The 19,241-nt window shown below is 36.6% G+C and overlaps 2 pseudogenes; both read left to right on the top strand.

The window, feature by feature from the left end:
- The first annotated feature begins 8,354 nt into the window (after window positions 1-8,354).
- On the top strand, window positions 8,355-10,341 carry LOC103322656 (putative xyloglucan galactosyltransferase GT14 pseudogene; annotated as a pseudogene).
- A 936-nt stretch (window positions 10,342-11,277) lies between these two features.
- LOC103322705 (putative xyloglucan galactosyltransferase GT14 pseudogene) lies at window positions 11,278-13,011 on the top strand (annotated as a pseudogene).
- The last annotated feature ends 6,230 nt before the right edge of the window (window positions 13,012-19,241 follow it).

The following is a 19,241-nucleotide window of genomic DNA, read 5'->3' on the forward strand; positions in this document are numbered from 1 at the left end:
TCTCATATTACTCAACTCATTCATCATTTGGGTCACTCCTTTTCATTGAAGGACCTTGGCTCGCTTCATTATTTCCTGGGTATCGAAGCCTCTTGGACAGCCAATAGTCTTCATTTTACATAGTCTAAATATGTGCTGGATCTTCTTAAACGCACGAACATGCTTGATGTCAAGCCTATTTCCACGCTTGCCCTTAGTTCTAAACATTTGAGTCTTCATGATAGTGACCATCTCCCTTATGTTACTAAATATCATAGTGTTGTTAGGGCTCTTCAATATCTCACAATCACCTGTCCAGAATATCTCCTTTGCTATCAATCAAGTTTGTCAATTCGTGCATCAACCCACTAACATTCATTGGATCGCCGTCAAACGTATCTTGCGTTACCTTAAGGCTACTTACTTTCATGGTTTGTTTTATCAACCTAGTTCATTATGCTTAACTACCTATTCTGACACCGACTATGCTATTGATCCCGATGATCGCCACTCCACTGGTGGTTATTGCATTTATCTTGCCTCTAATTTGGTGTCCTTGAGTTCTAAGAATCAGAAGGGTGTCTCCCACTCTAGCACGGAAGCCAAGTATCGACAGCTTGCTCAAACCACAGCCACTCTTTCCTGGTTCCCCTCTCTTTTTCGTGATCTACGGCTTCCTCTAACATGCCCTCAGCTTTGGTGTGATAATGTCAGCACGATTTCTCTAGCCTATAATCCAGTCTTTCATTCTCGCACAAGATACGTTGAGGTAGATTTTCATTATGTACCAAAGAAGGTTGTTCGTCTTAAGTTACAAGTTGCTTACGTTCCAACTCACGATCAATTGGCTGATGTTTTTACTAAGGGACTTTCCACTGCTTAGTTTCTCTACATTGTTTCCAAGCTTCCTATGCAACATTGCCCCGTTAGCTTGCGGGGGTGTAATGAGAGTCATACATCATCCAATCTTAATCTAGAGAGTCCTAATGTTACTACTTAGTTTATCTCTTGTATTCCTCATGTGTACTTATCCTAGAATTACAGATCCTTATCATGTATACCTCTTTATCATGTAAAGTGTTCCTATTGGTGTAGGACTCTTATATAGCATTATATAATCAATATCAATACACACGACCTCTCTACAATTCCAGAAGCTTATAATATCTCTTCAAAATCTTGGTGGACAACATAAACTTTGAAATCTAACAAAACATTTTAACACAATCTTGAGTTAGAACTTCATACCATATCCAAAACTTATGCTTGTTGACTTAGCACAGTCAAGAGTACAACTATACGTAATGGCAAGTGTATATTCCAAGCTGCTTGATATATCCTTATGGACACAAAGTGAGAACTTAGGACAATTCACTATACATCAAACACAACGTGACCACTTCTTTGCAACACATGTGTTGAACATGAATTTTTTTTTTAAAGTTCAGAACTTAGTCTATCAATTGAAGGTATGATGACAATGGGGGCGAGATAGAAGGATAGGTAGAATGATCTCCTTGTGCTATAATCGGGATCATGAGCATTAAGAGTCGTATCATCATCATCATCATAAATACTTTGACACTAATTTTAACCACAACTTTACTACCGATTTCTTCCTTGTTATTTTGGGATTTAGAAGGAATATTTAGGATTAGTGGGTTAAGAAATGTTTTCAAAATAAGATATACCAATTTAATTTTTAATATTTTAAAACTATGTTTAAGAATGTGACTTTTCAATTTTGATTAAAGTCATGTGTTTATTGTTAAGGTCAATTACTAATTACAGAGAGGAACTATCATTTCATTGGGTTCTTAAGTGTGCCGACTTATGATTTAACCAAATGGTTGCTTAGTAACAATTGACAATTCTTGATATTCTCTATATGTTGAAATTGTCTCCTCATTACTGTACAACTGTAATTAAACTACATGAGGTTTCTACTTTCATATTTGCTATAAAGGTGTTCAAAATATGTATCTGATTTTTTTTTTTTTGGAGGGAAAGTATGTATTATGGTTCTTGACAACTTGACAATACAAGGGAAGTTTATTCAATTAAAAACTAAAGTTATATGGGGCCAAACCGCGGAACCTCACATTCACATAAATATACTTCCTAATATGAAGTCTAGCAATGGGAAGTTAGCGGGCGTTTGGTATTCTATTCAAGTATGGAACTCAAAGACTTTAATTTTTCTTAAAAACAAGGAGCTCTCAAATCCATTTTTTAAGGTTCAAAAACTTGTTTGGTATGCAACTTGAAAACTATTTCTAAATCTTAGAAGTTTAAAAACTTGTTTGGTTGAATTCTTGAAAACTATTTCTAAATCTTCAGTAACAAGGACAAAAAGGGAACTCAAAATTACCTGATTGCAGACATCGGAGATGTGCAACTCCATATCACGACGAGCCAATGGTGTGTGACTGTGTGGTGGCGTGTGACATCGAGATTTTGACTGACCGAATCACAGAGACGAGAGGAGGTAGCGAGGGGGATCCTCAGATGCCCAACCCTTAAAGCTAGTGATGAGAGAGAGAGAGAGAGAGAGAGAGAGAGAGAGCGCAAAAAAGCTTCAAGCTTCTGCCATGGAGGCTTGAAGCTTGAACTCGACCAGAAGGAGCTCAGAGCAAGTGTCGCTTGAGTGATGAGATGAGTAGAAAAAAAACTTCTAAAAAATCGACTTTTTCTGGTTTTTAATTTGTTGGTGTATTTAAGTTTTTTTGTGGTTTGGGTTTTTAAAAATGAGCATACCAAACGGGTTTTTTCTGATTTTGGACTTAAAATCTGTTTTCGAGTTTATAAAATTGGATTCAAATCCAATACCAAATAGGCCATTAATTTCTAAGATGTTTGATTTTCGTTATATATATATACTAGCCTCTCTGCAGACCTGCAAGAAGTTTTTTTTTTTTTTTTTAAATTTAAAATTTATTTTAGAATTAAAAAAGATAATAGGTAGTTTGTGTTCCATAAAAATATGATATATTATCTGATTTTTCTTTTAATTTTAATTTTTTTTAATATGAAAACATGTGAATTTACCATATTATCCTTATTTAATTAATAATTTCAATTTTTAATGTTTGTATGAACCAAGGACATTTTTTGATATTTTGAATGTTTTAACATTCTCTGCCTTTTGCTTTATATATGTATAGTTGGTAATGTACCGTTAGTTGCTTTATATATGTATAGTTGGTAATGTACCGTTAGGTGTGCTCCCAAGTATACTTCGATAGCCTCTATAGTACATCGTGTGTGTAGATTTCTAGTTTTACAATGTGAAACCCTAAGTTGGAAGCAAATTTTGGTCAAAAGGGTGGAAATAGCAGCACTTGAGGTCTACAAATGGTCATATAACTGTGTTGATTAGTTGAAAATTTTTCAAAACTTGGGTCATATAACTGTGTTGCTTAGTGAAAAGGGGAGTTTCCATTTTGATATTGGAAAATGCCAACAAAAAATTATTACATTTTGTTTTCCTACATTTACTAACACACCAGTATTAAAATTATTCCAAACCAGAGCAATGATTATGAGGTGTCCAATAATGAATTTGTTCGGTGGTCTGGACTGAATTATTAAGATGGGACTTATAATTTGGATTGGGCTGGACTTTAAGAGGTAGTTTCCTACTTTTCATTGTTAGGTATAATGTATAGGAGAAAACAGTAATTGGTGTTTTTGGTTTTCAAAAGGCTTGCGATGATGGAGGAGTAATTTTATCGTCGGATGTTTCATTATTTGGTGGGCCTTTCAGATTGTTGTACTTGAGCCTTTTTCTGCGCCCCAAAAGTTGCATTAACAGTAATTTTGACTCATATTGGAGACATAATTGGTTTTATAATTATTTTTGTAGATTTATGTTTAACGAAGAAAGTTTGGAAACAAGTGATTGCGACAGGCATCCTTTGGGAATATTAAATATATCATGGTAAACCTACTTGCATTATTACTAAGTACATAATTTCATATGCACAAGTGTGATTCACATGCATCTCTTAATCATAATGTAATTTTATTTTTTTTGAAATAAAAGGACGACAATTAAAAAATGATAACAAGTAAATGAAGAAAGATCTTGAGCATAAGCATTGGCAACACATGATGGAATATGTGACCACTAGTAATAAGCATCATAAGTCGCACCAAAATTAACCAAGGCATCAGCTGCACAATTACCCTCGTGAAAATTATGGGAGATAAAAAAAAATTCATATAAGGAAGTTTCCATAAACAATTATTCCAAGCAACCCGCGAATATAGAGGAACATCCGAAGTAGATGAAAGATAATGAAGTACCAAAGTGAAGTCAGTCTCCAACTAGATGTGATACCACTCACGAACCCAAGCAACACAAATAGACTCAATTACTGCCAGAACATCTGTTGCAATTGAACTAGGAAACTCAACCCAACCCACAAAGCAAAAGCACCCAAAATCTTTCCGTGACAATCTCGAAAAATGCCATCAAAACCCGCTCATTTATAAGAATTAAACAAACCATCATTGTTTACCTTAATCCACCCTGAATAAGGAGGGCGCCAAATAACAGGAATAAAACGGAGAACAGAAGCCAATAAAGGAGAAGCTCCTAAAACCACAATGGCAAAGAAGAAGCATAACCCAAAACATTTCCATGACAATCTCTTAATCATAATGTATGTTATACTTTATCGAAGAGTATTTTGTGTTTTGGACAAGTGTTGCGTGCATGATACAAATATTCTCTTGACAATGGTAATTGATTATGTGCATTGAAAGGAAATCATTGACCAACGGAATTGATGGGTTTGACCATCATCCGCATAACCCGCATAATATTAATGTTCATGTCAACAAAGAAAATGCTTTAGAATTCAACAAAGACAATAAAAACGTCAGGTTTTTTTTTATTTAACATTTCCCCATCATTATACAGTTATCCATGCCCTTTCAAATCCATTTAGGGTCAGGGTTTGAATAATTGCATAATCTGATTAGGTGTGATATGGACATTGAGTCATTCCTACCTTCCAAACCTTCCAATGAGTCAGACAAGTAGGGATGTTGTAGGCTAAGTTAGTTGGTCAGGATGGTGAGAGGTAGTCTACTCTACTCAGCTTAATCATCTTTCTGTAAATAAATAAATTTAAAATAATTTATACTATCATTTGTATTTTAAAAATAAATTAGACAAACATAAAGGCCCAACACATATGTGTGATGAAAGTAATGAGTGCTTGTTTTACTGTTTTTCTTTTCCTTCCTCTGATTAGATGAATTAATTTGTAAAAAATGTTTTTGGGTAAAGTGGAGGGCAAAAGCCCAGCAAAAACACAAAGGAACAATTAGTCTGGTTCACAGCAACAGAAGCAACATTCCAAATATGAAGACCCGAAGGTTTGGCGACTCCGATAATAACAGCATATCAACAACATAATTACTTTCTCTAAAAACTTGTTGAATGCGGCACACACCACCAGTCATTATAGCTTTGTAATTAGAAATAAGATTGAATAAAGGGTAGAGAGGGTCACAACAAAAGCACAGTCACAAGTTCCACAACTAAATGGGAGTCAGACTCCACAATCAATGGAAAACAGTTAAGACGGTTAACAAGACGCAAGTCATGGAAATGCAGCGTCAAATTTTCTCTCTCAATATTCATAATATAATTATATGCACACATCCCTTAAAATATGCATATATATATAATTATATTATGCCTGCATTGGTTTATCATAATAATTAGAAAATTACGAACATGGTAAAATTGTGTCGAATAAAAACATCCCTAAAAATTTAAACAATTTTAATTATATTTTTTTGAAGGATAATGCTTCTCTCTTTGCTTATAAGGAGGAATTCGTCTTTGACTACTGATATGGCTCAATCACAATCTGATACATGTCTCTCTAATTATGAATAATTAAAGTGAAAAATAAACGCATCTTTGAAAATTAAAAAAGAAGAAGAATAAATGTTAATTTGCAGTTGAGCCATGTTAATTGATAGGGAGGAATTCCTTCTTATAAGCAAGGAGGTAAGCACTATCTTTTTTGAAGACTAGTGGAGACTAGGGGTGGGCATCTCATCCGAATTATCCGCGTACCGACCGTATTGTACTAACTGGTTTGGTTTGGTTTGGTTAAATAATTATTTTGTATATTCCGATCCAATCCGTACCGAGATATTTGGTTTGGTTAACGGAACAATATTTCTAACTCGATGGAAACCCGTACCGATCCAATATTTATACTTATTCTATTATTTAAATACAAAACAAGAAACTAAAGATAAATACAATCAGCACTTTGTATCACTCATTTATCTTTATCACTTCTTTATCACTATGCTTTATCACAATTCTATCACTTCTATCTCTTCTTTATCACTCGGGTATTGTAGCACTTTTTGGTCAGAGATGAATTTATGAATTTCTTATGTTTTCCAGTTTCGACCTTTGTCCCCTTTTTTTACCTGTAACTTTCCAACCGTTGATCCAAATTATATTTTCTTTATATAGTTAGATTCAGCATGAAAAACTAAAGAACCCTACACGAAACAAATGTCAACATCATTTACATAAATGTAGAGAATTCAGTAAAAATAACACTCAAATGTTCAAACAACAAAAAAAGTGGCTCCCATTACATCTTGAGTATATATTGAATGATATAGCGACTAAGTTATTTGATTTCATACATGGATGAATTAGACTATTGGATTTTTATATTTTACAAGGATAATTTGGTGTATTTGTTCAAGAACTTATGTTATGTGAAAATATTATAAATTGTATTTTTATTAGTATGTTTTTATTACGGTACTACCGGTGTACTGAATCAATCCGAACCAATATTAAGTTAATCGATCCGAAGTCTACCGAAGTTTTTAGTTTGGTTAACGGAAGAGAAAATGGTCTGCCGAAATTTTTGGTTTAGTTAACAGAAGAGTCTTCTACCGTTCCAAACTGGTCTGTGCCCATACCTAGTGGAGACTAGTGTGGAATGATGTAGAAGAACCATATCACGTGAGGAATCTTTAATTTGAAGATCCCGATCCCACACAGTACGAAATCTTCTGTTGCCTAAATTTAGGGGCCCAAACTTCTTTCTTTTTCTAATACACGTGGCACATGAATGGGTTGATTCCGTCGTCACCCAATGAAACGCCACCGACAACTTCCCTTCATATCTCGCTCAAAACCCTTCCGTGTCACAAAGCTTGACTGTTTCTGAGATGGCAGAAGGGCCATCAAATGTATTATTTAATTAAAAAGAAGCATTTCACGCCTAAACAAAAGGATGAAAATTTTGACTTTTTGTTGACGTTCAAAATTGGACATAATTAGGATGCGTGTATGCCTCCGGCAAGTAAGTGCCTTTGGCAGGCTACTGTCTTCAGCGTTTCGCATTTGAGGTATCGGTTCCGTTAAATTGACATATCGGTTGAAGATACGTTAAAAAAAATTATATTATTATGAAGTTAAATGAATTTTGAGTTTTATTAAAATAGAAATTGTGTTTTTCAAATTGGCTATTGCAGATATTATTGATGTGTTGTGTTTTTTATTTTTATTATATATATATATATATATATATAGGATGTGTTGATCTATATGTACTGCAGAAGTCAATTTAATGGTAGTATTATATGTACCACATGCCAAATTTTTTGGGCTCTAGTCTTATTTTGTTAAGCAGATCATTGGTGCTTTGATGCTTGCTTGAGTTGGAGCTGAAGCATCTATATTTATCCTTAAATCACACGATTTGGCTTTAAATTGGAAGATAACAAAGTAAAGCAAAAATAATTAAGTGATACATAAGTTAATGAAAAGCAACTTCTATAAAAAAAAATAAAAATAAAAGGCCATATGGTGCATAAATAACGTGACAAGATTAGGCTTTTGCTTTTACTTTTTCTTTGGAAGTCTCCTGGTATGCCTCGCCCTGAAACGAGAGAATTATGCAGATTAATATCTTTTTTCACTTTACTATACCCTTTACCTTATATCGCATTTTGTGAAATAACTTAAATGATTTTTAACTGCATTAGGAAATAATCCCTCAATCTCATCCGCTTTTGTAGGGTACAAAGCTCTCCCTATGCATGACATGTGTAACATGAGTGCTTCAATCACCCGACAACGTAACGGACGTTCCTCGCTCACTACAACTTTTTTTTGCACAAATCCAAAAGCAACCCTCATTTCATCCGTCATCGTCCAACCAACAACCCTTGGATGCATGCATCGCGCATCAAACTCTCTCTCTCTCCCCCTCTCTCTCCAAGTCTATGATTTTCTCTAAAAGTAAATTCTGTACTTGCTTATATTTGCCACATTGGGCCTAACAGTACGTATTTCCTATTATTAATGCCACACATGGGTTTCTTTCTTTTCTCTTTTCCTTTTCCCCAAACAAATTATTTTTCTATCTTTTCTCTTCTCTCTCAGTCACACCCACACTCCTAGGTGCTCTTCTGCTATGAGACTTTGAGCCACTGCAGATTTTGGTTTGCTCAGCCCGGCAAGCAAGACCAAAAATGGAGAAACTTCCCGCAGGAAAGTGCTCTCAAGAACTCTGGTTTGGCGTACTCATCTCCTTTGCTATGTGCTTTGTTTTTCTCTGCTTTGATTTTTCAACTTTCTGGGGCGTCAACAATGAGGCCAATCTTTTAGTCACCAAAACAGTTGATGCAATTGGCATTTTGAATTTTAACCAAACAAGAGATTCATGCTCTGATCGTTACATTTACATCCATGAGGCTCTTCCTAGCAGATTCAACTATGATTTCCTCAACAACTGTGAGTCTCTGAGTGCAGGAACCAGTATCAGCAACATCCCATGTATGTGTCCTCATCTTGTGAATTTAGGTCTTGGCCCTGAAATTAACAGTTCTGAAGGGGTTTTGTCAAACAAGAGTTGGTTCAAAACAAATCCCTACTTGTTAGAAGTCATATTCCACAACAGGATGAAGAACTATGAGTGTTTGACAAAAAACTTCACTCTGGCTTCAGCCATTTATGTGCCATTTTATCCCAGCATGGATGTTGGTGTCCATCTGTGGGATTCTAACCTCACTATCAGAGACTCTTCGGCGAAACATTTCGCGAATTGGCTTTCGGGGCAACCCGAATGGTCGAAAATGTGGGGGAGAGACCATTTCTTTGCTTCTGGGAGGATTGCTTGGGATTTCAGGAGGGAAAGAGACGAATAGCTCTGCTTGGGGTAGTAAACTCAGGTTCTTGCCTGAGTCCATGAACATGACTATGTTGACCTTGGAAGGAAGCAGGTGGAAAAATGACATTGCAATTCCATACCCCACGAACTTTCATCCTGCAAAGGACAGTGAGGTTGTTCAATGGCAGAACAGAGTTAGAGAACAAGAAAGGCCTTATTTGTTCACTTTTGCTGGGGCACCAAGGCCTAACCAGAACGGTTCTATCCGGGGCAAACTTATTGATCATTGCCAAGCTTCAACTAAGTGCAAGTTTCTACATTGCACTGAAAAAATATGTGGAAATCCCGTTACTGTTATGAGGGTGTTTCAGAGCTCAGTTTATTGCTTGCAGCCTGAAGGGGATTCATACACTCGGAGATCAGCTTTCGACGCTTTTCTGGCCGGTTGTATTCCAGTTTTCTTTCATCCAGCTACTGCCTATACTCAATATTTATGGTATTTACCAAAAGATCATACCAAGTATTCGGTGTTTATTCCGGTGAGGGATGTAAAAGATTTGAAAGAAGGCCAAATTGAGAATGTGTTGCTTGGAATTTCGAAGGATCAAGAGGTGGCCATGAGAGAGGAGGTTATAAAGTTAATACCAAAGCTGGTATATGCAGATCCTAGGTCAAGATTAGAGACTCAAGATGCATTTGATATAGCTGTGCAGGGAATTTTGAGAGAATAGAGAATGTGAGAAAGGTGATTAGAGAGGGGAGAGATCCTAGCATTGGTTTTGCAGATGAGGATAATGGTAAGTTCAAATTTCCTGAGACAATAGACTCATAGACTTGGTTGAATGCAATGGATTGTTTATATACACAGAGCAAGTATAGATGGAAGAAGAAGAGGGGAGATATACAAATCAAACCAAAAATTTGCAAGTTCTGACGGATCGCAAAATTGTTGCTCTCACTCGCTTGCTTGTACTGTGATCAATATAGTCCTAGTGTTTGAATGGAGGAAGCTCTTCCTTGGCCTGAGCCTTGTAGAAAATATATATATTTCAAATTCTCTTGCTTAAGCCTCGTGTTCATATGTATTTGAGTTGCACCTCTGCTTGAAATTTCTGGTGATGCAGACAGAGTAGCAGTTCTATGTTAAATTAATCTCTAAAGAATAAATACTTCTATGTTAAATTAATCAACTAGTCTCCTAGATTCTATGTTTCAGAGTTATCTGGGTTCATGGTTTAATCTTTTATGTTTAATAGTTTTCGATAAATTTATGTTTAATATTTTATCAGCAGACCAAGGTTGTGTTGTGTGTGTGTGTATGTTCTTTCCTTGTTCCTGGGTATTTTAGAAAACCAACAACAGAGCTTGGAATTTCACCACTGCAACAAGTAAAATGGAAAAAGATCCTGTAATCCTTTACCAAAAATCTTTTCATTAGAAAACCTAGAGCAGAGGGACAGGATTAAATCTCAAAGAACGTTTATGCAACATAGAGGTTATTTAAGAGACTCTTGTAAGGTTCACTTTGCATTGTATTTTAATGATTCGAATTGTCTATTTTTTAGTTATACTCTCGAACATCATTCTAAAATCCACTAGAAAATAGAGATTTGTCTCAATAATGTGTGGTCCTCTCACACTTCCAATCAATTAGTGTGGTCCTTAATCTTGTCTGCGCATCAATTTGGCCCCTCTCAATACATTCCATCAACAAGGTCAATAATAATTTTTAAATTTTTTTAATAAGATTACAAATACACTATATGTTGACTTAAAATAGAAAATAGAAATTTTTTAAATTAGTAAGATATCCTAGATTTAAAAATATTTCTAAAACTTAATTAATAAGAAATATTGTAAAAATCTAAACTAAATAATGTCAAGAAAATAATATCCTAATAGACAACTTATTGGATTAAAAATATGCAAGAAATTAAATATAAATCTTGCCAAAAAGAACCTTTTTTGAAATTTGCTCAAGCAATCCGAAAATGCCAAAAATAGCTTCATCTTCCTTTTCCTAGCGTTATGCTTGATTCTCAAGGGCGACTTTCCATCTTTGGTCTCCACTTGCCTGATTTTACATTGTTTCTTTTTGTACATTTTCTCCGCAGGTATAAACCCCATGTTTTCCTACAGCACTACCACTCTGAGGTTTTCTCCTCACACACACTCAATGCCTTCGTCTTCCTTCCACTTTGAGACTTGAGTGAATCAGTAACTGGAGATGTTCTACTGTAGAGACCTGCTCAGAATTAAAGACCAAATGGGAAAACCACTTGCCAGAAAGTCCTCCCAAGAAGTCTGGTCTGGCATACTAGCACCCTTTCTTATTTTGTGCCTTGTATTGCTTTGCTTGAGTTATTCAACACTATTGGGTGTCACCAATGGGGTCAATCTTTTGGTGATTAAACAAGTTCACACAATTAACATTTGGAAGATCAACCACAACGAAGATTCGTGCGCCAATCGTTACATTTACATCCATGAGGGTCTTCCTGCCAGATTCAACTATGACTTCCTCAACAACTGTGAGTCTCTAAGTGCAGGGACTTGTAATTGTAACACACCAAATATGTGTCCTCACCTTGTGAATTTGGGGCTTGGTCCTCAAGTTAACGACTCCGAAGGTGTTTTAGCCAACAACAGTTGGTTTAAAACAAATCCCTACTTGTTAGAAGTCATATTCCACAACAAGATGAAGCGGTATGAGTGTCTGACAAAAAACTCCTCTCTGGCTTCAGCCATTTATGTGCCTTTCTATCCCAGCATGGATGTTGGTGTCCATCTGTGGGATTCTAACCTCACTATCAGAGACTCTTCAGCTAGAGATTATGTAAAGTGGCTTTCGGGACAACCCGAATGGATGAAAATGTGGGGGAGAGACCATTTCTTTGTTTCCGGGAGGATTGCTTGGGATTTCAGGAGGGAAAGAGACAATAGTTCTGAATGGGGTAGTAAACTCAGGTTCTTGCCTGAGTCCATAAACATGACCATGTTGTCAATTGAAGGAGGGAGATGGAAAAACGACATTGCAATTCCCTACCCCACAAACTTTCATCCTGCAAAGGACAGTGAGGTTGTTCAATGGCAGAACAGAGTTAGAGAACAAGAAAGGCGTTATTTGTTCTCTTTTGTTGGCGCACCAAGGCCTCACCAGCAGACTTCAATCCGGGGAAAACTTATTGATCATTGCCAAGCTTCAACTAATTGCAAGTTTCTACATTGCGATGAAAAGAAATGTGGCAACCCTGTTACTGTTATGAGGGTGTTTAAGAGCTCTGTTTATTGCTTGCAGCCTGGAGGGGATTCATACACTAGGAGGTCAGCTTTCGACGCATTTCTGGCTGGTTGCATTCCAGTTTTCTTTCATCCTGCTACGGCTTATACTCAATATTTATGGCATTTGCCAAAGAATCATACCAAGTATTCCGTGTTTATTCCGGTAAGGGATGTAGAAGATTTGAAAGAAGGCCAAATTGAGAATGTGTTGCTTGGAATTTCAAAGGATAAGGAGGTGGCCATGAGAGAGGAGGTTATAAGGCTAATACCGAAGTTGGTATATGCAGATCCCAGGTCAAGATTAGGGACTCAAGATGCATTTGACATCGCTGTGCAGGGAATTCTTGAGAGAACAGAGAATGTGAGAAACGTGATTAGAGAGGGGAGGGATCCTAGTATTGGTTTTGCAGATGAAGATAATGATAAGTTCAAATTTCCCGAGACACTAGACACATAGACACGATTGAGCGCAATGGATAGTTTCTATGTAGAGCAAGTAGAGATGGAAGAAGAAGTGGAGATATAGAAATCAAACCAAACAAATTGCAATTGACTTTTATTATAGTCGTAACTTTTAATATAACCTCTTGTTCATCTTATTAATTTACGGGTGCATTGAATTGGTATTTTAATGAATATTAAAGCAGTTACTAACTCTTTTGGACTCTATGGGTTTTAATTGACTTCTATAGGCTGCACATAGACTGTTACTGAATTTACTTAATATCAGGAATGAGGGAAGCAATGAATTGCGGAACTAGATATGGGTAATCAAGAAATTGGAATTGGATCGACTACTCCTAAATGATCTCATGCTTAATTTTAAGGGTATTTGATTACTGATTTTAACGTGGAACCCACATAATTTTTATTCCTTAAGTAAATGTAGGGGAAGTAAGAAATTTGAATCATTCCAGTACCCATGTGTTAGTACACTGTAAGACCCATCCTGATAAACAAACATGCCAATATATGTAGATTTTATTGGAGCTTTTTCCGTTGAGTTATTTACATTAACACACCCTGAGGTTTTCGGTGTTTTCACAAACCTTGGAGGTTTCAAAAATTACACAATACCCTCCTTGAGGTTTCAAATTATTTTCACAAAAGCTCTTTTTGTTGATTGTTCGTGCAAAAATTGATGATTTCATTTATGGTTTTTAGCCGTTTTACCTAATGAATTATGACGGTTGTATAATTTAACCCCCTGAGATAAAAAATCAGCCAATTTAGTACTCCGAACCCATTAAAACATTCAATTTAGCCTTTACCGTCAAAGTTTTTTAATTTCATCAACTTTTCCATTCAAAAAGTCACGTATGCTTCACGTGACTTATTATTTGAGCGTATTTTTTTTTTAAAATTATTTGAGTTTTTAGATATTATTATTATTAAAACCTTAACATTTAAAAATTAAAAATATTAAATAAAAAGGAAAATAAAATCAGGTGTCATCCTCTACTGAAGGCGACAAATGTTCAAAGTTGGACTTCTTGAATTTGTCTTTTTGTGATTTGTTTACCATGTGACTTTCCTCTGCTAAGGAATGAATATTTCTCGAACACTTCTTTGAATGAAAAATCAAACTTGCATGATGTTTGGGTGATTACATTGCTTTATTGAAAGGAAATAACTGGATGAATGATTTGAAACATCAACAATAATTTGTCTTCAGTGGGAGTGGAGTAGACTTAGTCATCTGCTGGGGACTGAGTTTATGATGAGAAGCTTCAAGGGTAGTACTTTCGGAAGTGATAAGCATTCCACTGCCTTGAAATTTCATTTCCCTCCAAAGTATCTAGTGTATAGCTTTCTCAGCCCCCAGTGTCTATTGACCACGTTGGGGCTTTCCCAGCTAGGCTTCATCTTTCTTTTATTTTTAATCCTTCTTTAGATGCTGTGGTGAAGGCTTTTCTTAGCAGAAGGTCTCAAGTTGGAATTGTCTGGCCTTTGCCTTTTTGTTGCAATAAGACATCACTTGCTAATGATAAGCCTCAACTCGTACAATGACCTTTTCTCGTTTCTCCTAGAGTAGGTCAAGGTTGACCTTCATTTGCTCGCAGTTTTGAATCAATGTTGCCCACCTCGATGCTAATGGATGAAACAGTGATATGAGGAGGAATGATTACTTCAATTTCATAGGCTAAGGAAAAAAGGATTTCACCTGTTGATCTCTTTTTGGTGGTGCAATAAGCCCATAGTACTTAGGGCAACTCATCCACCCATTTTCCCTTGGGGGCTTCCAACCTTTTTTTCAGGTAGTCCAACACGATGTTGTTGGATACTTTGCTTGACCATTTCCTTGTGGATATCTCGGAGTTGATAAGTGTTGCTTGATACCATATTTCACAAGGCATCTAGTGATCTACTTTGCCAATGAATTGTGGTTTGTTGTCGGTGACTAGCGATTGTAGGCAGACAAAGTGACATTTGATATTTTTCTAGGTGAATCGTTCTATGTTAGCTTCTTTAGTACAGGATTGAGTTTCGGCCTCGATCCATTTAGTAAAGTAGTCAGTGGCTATGATCATCATTTCCTTCTTGGCAGGTGCCGGTGGCATAGGACCTATTAAGTCAATTGCCTATTGCATGAATGGTCATGAGCTGTTCTGCCGGCGGTACACTTCTGCAAGTAGACTAGGAATTGGATTATATCATTGGCATTGATCACATCTTTTGATATACTCAATGGAGTCATGACGTATAGTACGCTAGAAGTAGCCTATGCTGAGAGCCTTCTGGGCTAGTGGCATGCCCCCAAAGTGATTTCCAAATTCCCCATCATGAATTTTGTAAAGCACCTTGAGATTTTGAGGGTACTTTATGCATGTGGGATGAGGACCAAAATAGGATCTACGAATAAGCTTGTTGCCCTGCATGTAGTATCTTGCAACTTTCTATTGGATCTTCCGAGCCTTCGATTTCTCTCTTGGCAAATTTTCATTTACCAAGTAGTCGATCATAGAGTCTTGCCAACTGGGATCCTTATTAATCTGCATTAAGTCGATCTGCCATGCATCTTCAAAACTTTACTAATCAAGGTGCTTGACTGGGATTGAGCGCCTAAACTGGGTGTCCAACGCCAATTCTAGACTTGCTAGTGCATTTGCATGAGTGTTCTTTGCTCAGGAAACTTGTTGGACGGTGAAGGTTGGAAATGCCTTCAAAAGCTCATGGACTTTGTTGAAGTATTGGATCATTCTTGGTGTTTTGCTATGTACTCTCATAAGGCTTGATTAGTGATAAGCTGAGAATCTAAATGTTTGGGCCAAAATTTGGCGCACTCAGCCCAATACTAAAGAGCCTAGAAATAACAAAAGGCCACTGTGCCCACATCCGACTTTGCAAACAGGAATCGAAGGCCCAAAAAACCAAAAGGACCCAATCCGAATCTATCAAGACATAACAAAACTTGGGCCTCGAAAAAACAGAAGAGAGAAATCAGCCCATAGCTCCATATCTAGATCGGGCCCGGCATGATAGAAAAGAAGGGAAGCCCAAGACCAAATCAAGGGGCCTATGAATTTTTCAAAATGGCAAATCAACCACTAAAGCTGATAAAAAAGAAAACAAAAATCTTTTTGGAAAGCCTATTTTCAGAAATCATGTGGCTACCTGACTTAGAAAAAGTCAACAATTCCAACTATCATAGAAGAAGTGATTGGGAATTAAATAAAAGCAGGTAATTAAGCAAAAAGACTTCTCTGGAAACTCTGGGGCTAAAAGATCAATCCTTTTTTATATAGTTTCGCATCAGAGAAAGGTGATCCTTCCAAGAGATAAGCAGGAAAACATGGAGTTGTTCTAAACTGGAAAATCAAACTAAACATCACGGTTTGAGCTCTCACAAAGGGGCAGTTGGAATTAAAGAGGGGTTAGGTTCTCTTTCAAAAACAGAGAAGTGATTTGTCTTTAAAAAAACTGATTATTGAGAGCCTATCTGCCAGAATTGATAAGACTCATTCTTCTTTGTATTTAAAAAATGAAAGATCTTTTGAGAATTTTGTCACCCATTATTAAAAGAAAGAAATCCTACTCCAAAACATTTCTTATAAATATAGGAAATGGTGAACAGAGCAAAAGGCACAAAAAACTCAACTCAACAATCAATCAAACAATCAAAAATCAACCAAAGGCAAACTCAAAATGATCACTTGATCACTGAGAACCTTCAAAATAAATTGAAGCAACCAAAAGCTCATCTGAGCCTCAAAAGAAACCAGCTATAGATCACTAGTTCCAAGTTCAGACTTAGAGAAATAAGTCATTCAAAACTAGACTTCTCTCGTTACAAATTTGGTTCAGCAAAAGTCAAAACAAGCAGAGTTTGAGTTTTCACAAATATGAAAACCTCAACAAATTTATGGAGAGTCCCTGATCAAGCAAAACAGGTATCATAGTGCAGTTATGGCTCAGTAATCCTTAAGTCCAGCCATTTCGCCTGCTCGCACTAAAGAAGTTTCAGCTTTTGCCTGCTCAAAAGCCTTCCAGTGGCTTGGAGTAGATTAAAGCTATGGCAAAATTGAACTTTGATATCGATTTACAGCTTAAGCTAAGCAGTTGAAGTTGTTGACCATTCAGTCCAGCATAGATACACCCAGTCTAGCCGGATAAGAAGCTTCTATCGAGGTAGAAATGGAATTTTAACCATCTTTTGTCTTTCTAGAGTTGATTTTTCCCTCTCTAAGTTCTGTAAAAGGCAGTTCTGCATAAACAGTCCACTTTATTATCATTTATTCTGGCAAGAACTACCAATCTTGTACTGAGATAAATTGTGAAGTCCTCACAAGTCTAAGACAAGAAAAGAACTTACTTGGGAGATATTCCTCACCCAAATTCACAATCGCTTGTTTAGAAATCAGTAACTTGAGGCGCAAGTTATCCATTTAGAAGAAGTCTGCTATGGTTTTCATTGCTAGCAGTGGCACGCTTACACACCAAAGAAAGTTGGCTTGTTGACTAGTCAATGGTTTTCAAGGCAATGGGGAACTTTGCCCTTCCATCACCGGAGCAAACATAAAAACGAGTGTACACTAAATAGATGGCTAACGTCTTGATTGACAATTCTTTTGCTAAGCACAATCCATCAAGCAATGCCTCGTATTCTGCTTCGTTGTTTGAAGCTAGGAAGCCAAGTGTAATGACCTGCTCCAACATGGTTCTGCCTAGAGTGATTATGACGACACCTGCTGCAGCTCTTTTATGATTTGATGCTCCATCTACTCACAACTGCTACATGTCGTTAGGTTGGTCAAGTTCGTTGAAGGAATCCTTGTTTGCTCTCGAACCATTCATATTTTTGTTGGCTAGCTTCCCTTCTTTGGCTGAGGAGGGAATGAATTATGTAACGAAATCTACTAAAACTTGAGCTTTTATAGCAATCTTCGGCCAGTAGACGAGGTCATATTGACTCAATCCGATGGCCTATTTCATTAGTCTTTGGGAAGTGTTGAGGCTGTGAAGAATTGATCTCAAAGGAAATTCTATCATGACGATTATCCGATGAGCTCGATAGTAGGGTCTTAACTTTCTCGCTGAGACTACAAGGGCCAAAATGAACTTCTCCATTTTCGGATAGCGAGTCTCCGCATTGAGGAGAGCTTTTGACATGTAGAATACTGAAAGTTGTGTCCCCAGCTATTCTCGATGAGAACTTCTACTACTGATTAAGCCACGACATCTTGTTTCTTGATGACCATGAAAATTTACCAGACCCAATTGTGGATAAGCCGTTTGGGATCAAAATGCAAAAGGGAGTTCAATAAAATAAGTCTTTGGTGAACTTGGGATCGGAAAGCAAGCCACGAAAAGACTTGCACACGCACTGGAACTGCATGAGTTCCTTTATTGGGATTTTGCAGATCTTCACTATTATGTTGTTTGGCAGATGGAGAATATAAGGCTTCTTGTTTTGTTTTGCAGGTCTATCAGATTCATTGGTCTTTGGGGAGTGGCTGGGAGCAGTTTGGTTTCTTTCATGCTTGCAGCTTTGGAAAACATTTAAGAAAAAAAAAATCTAAACAGGAGCGAATTAGAGTAGAAAGCTTTAGAAAGAAGCGAGGCTCAAGGTTAAACCTATTTCTTAAGTATACTTAGGGTGATTGCGGTTCGGTAACCTCGAATTTTTGCCCAAACCACAAACCGACCAACTATTTGCGGTTTGGTGATTTTTCAAACCGTGAACCGACCGCTTTTTGCGGTTTATCGCAAAGAGCGGTCGGTTACCGCGAATTAGCAGTTTAAAAACGCAAGTTCTCAAGCATTCACAAAAATATAAATTCATAACCTAAATAAATAAATACACAACCTCAACTTCTCAAGCATATTATAAATTCACAATCTCCTTCAAGCAGCATAATATTCACAAGTTACAATTCCAAGCATTCAATTAAAGTTAAACTTCTAAAGCATTCCAATTTCAAATCCTTTAAAGTTACAAACCAAAAGCAGAATGCAAAGCAAAATGAATTAAAGTTACAACCAAAAAGAAAAATCCTATTCAAAGTTAATTAAAGTTACAAACTAAAAGGAAAATGCAATGCACGAATGTTACAAACTCAAGTGTTGATGGTGAGTGGATTTGAAGAATCCCCGTTGTGTTGTTTGAGCACCAATGCTATCTACAAATAAAACTTTATTATAAGAAGAAGCATAAATAACATTAGCATAAATAAACTAATTACTTACAAGTTGTCATATGTTCCATTTCCTTGTAGAATTCAACCACATCATCCGTTGGTTCCTTGTAAAAGGAAAATTCGTCCGCTCTAAGCCAATCACTAGTACACACTAATGCTTCTACCA

Source organism: Prunus mume, linkage group LG2, assembly GCF_029339155.1.
Source record: "Prunus mume cultivar Tortuosa linkage group LG2, ASM2933915v1, whole genome shotgun sequence".
NCBI lineage: Eukaryota > Viridiplantae > Streptophyta > Magnoliopsida > Rosales > Rosaceae > Prunus > Prunus mume.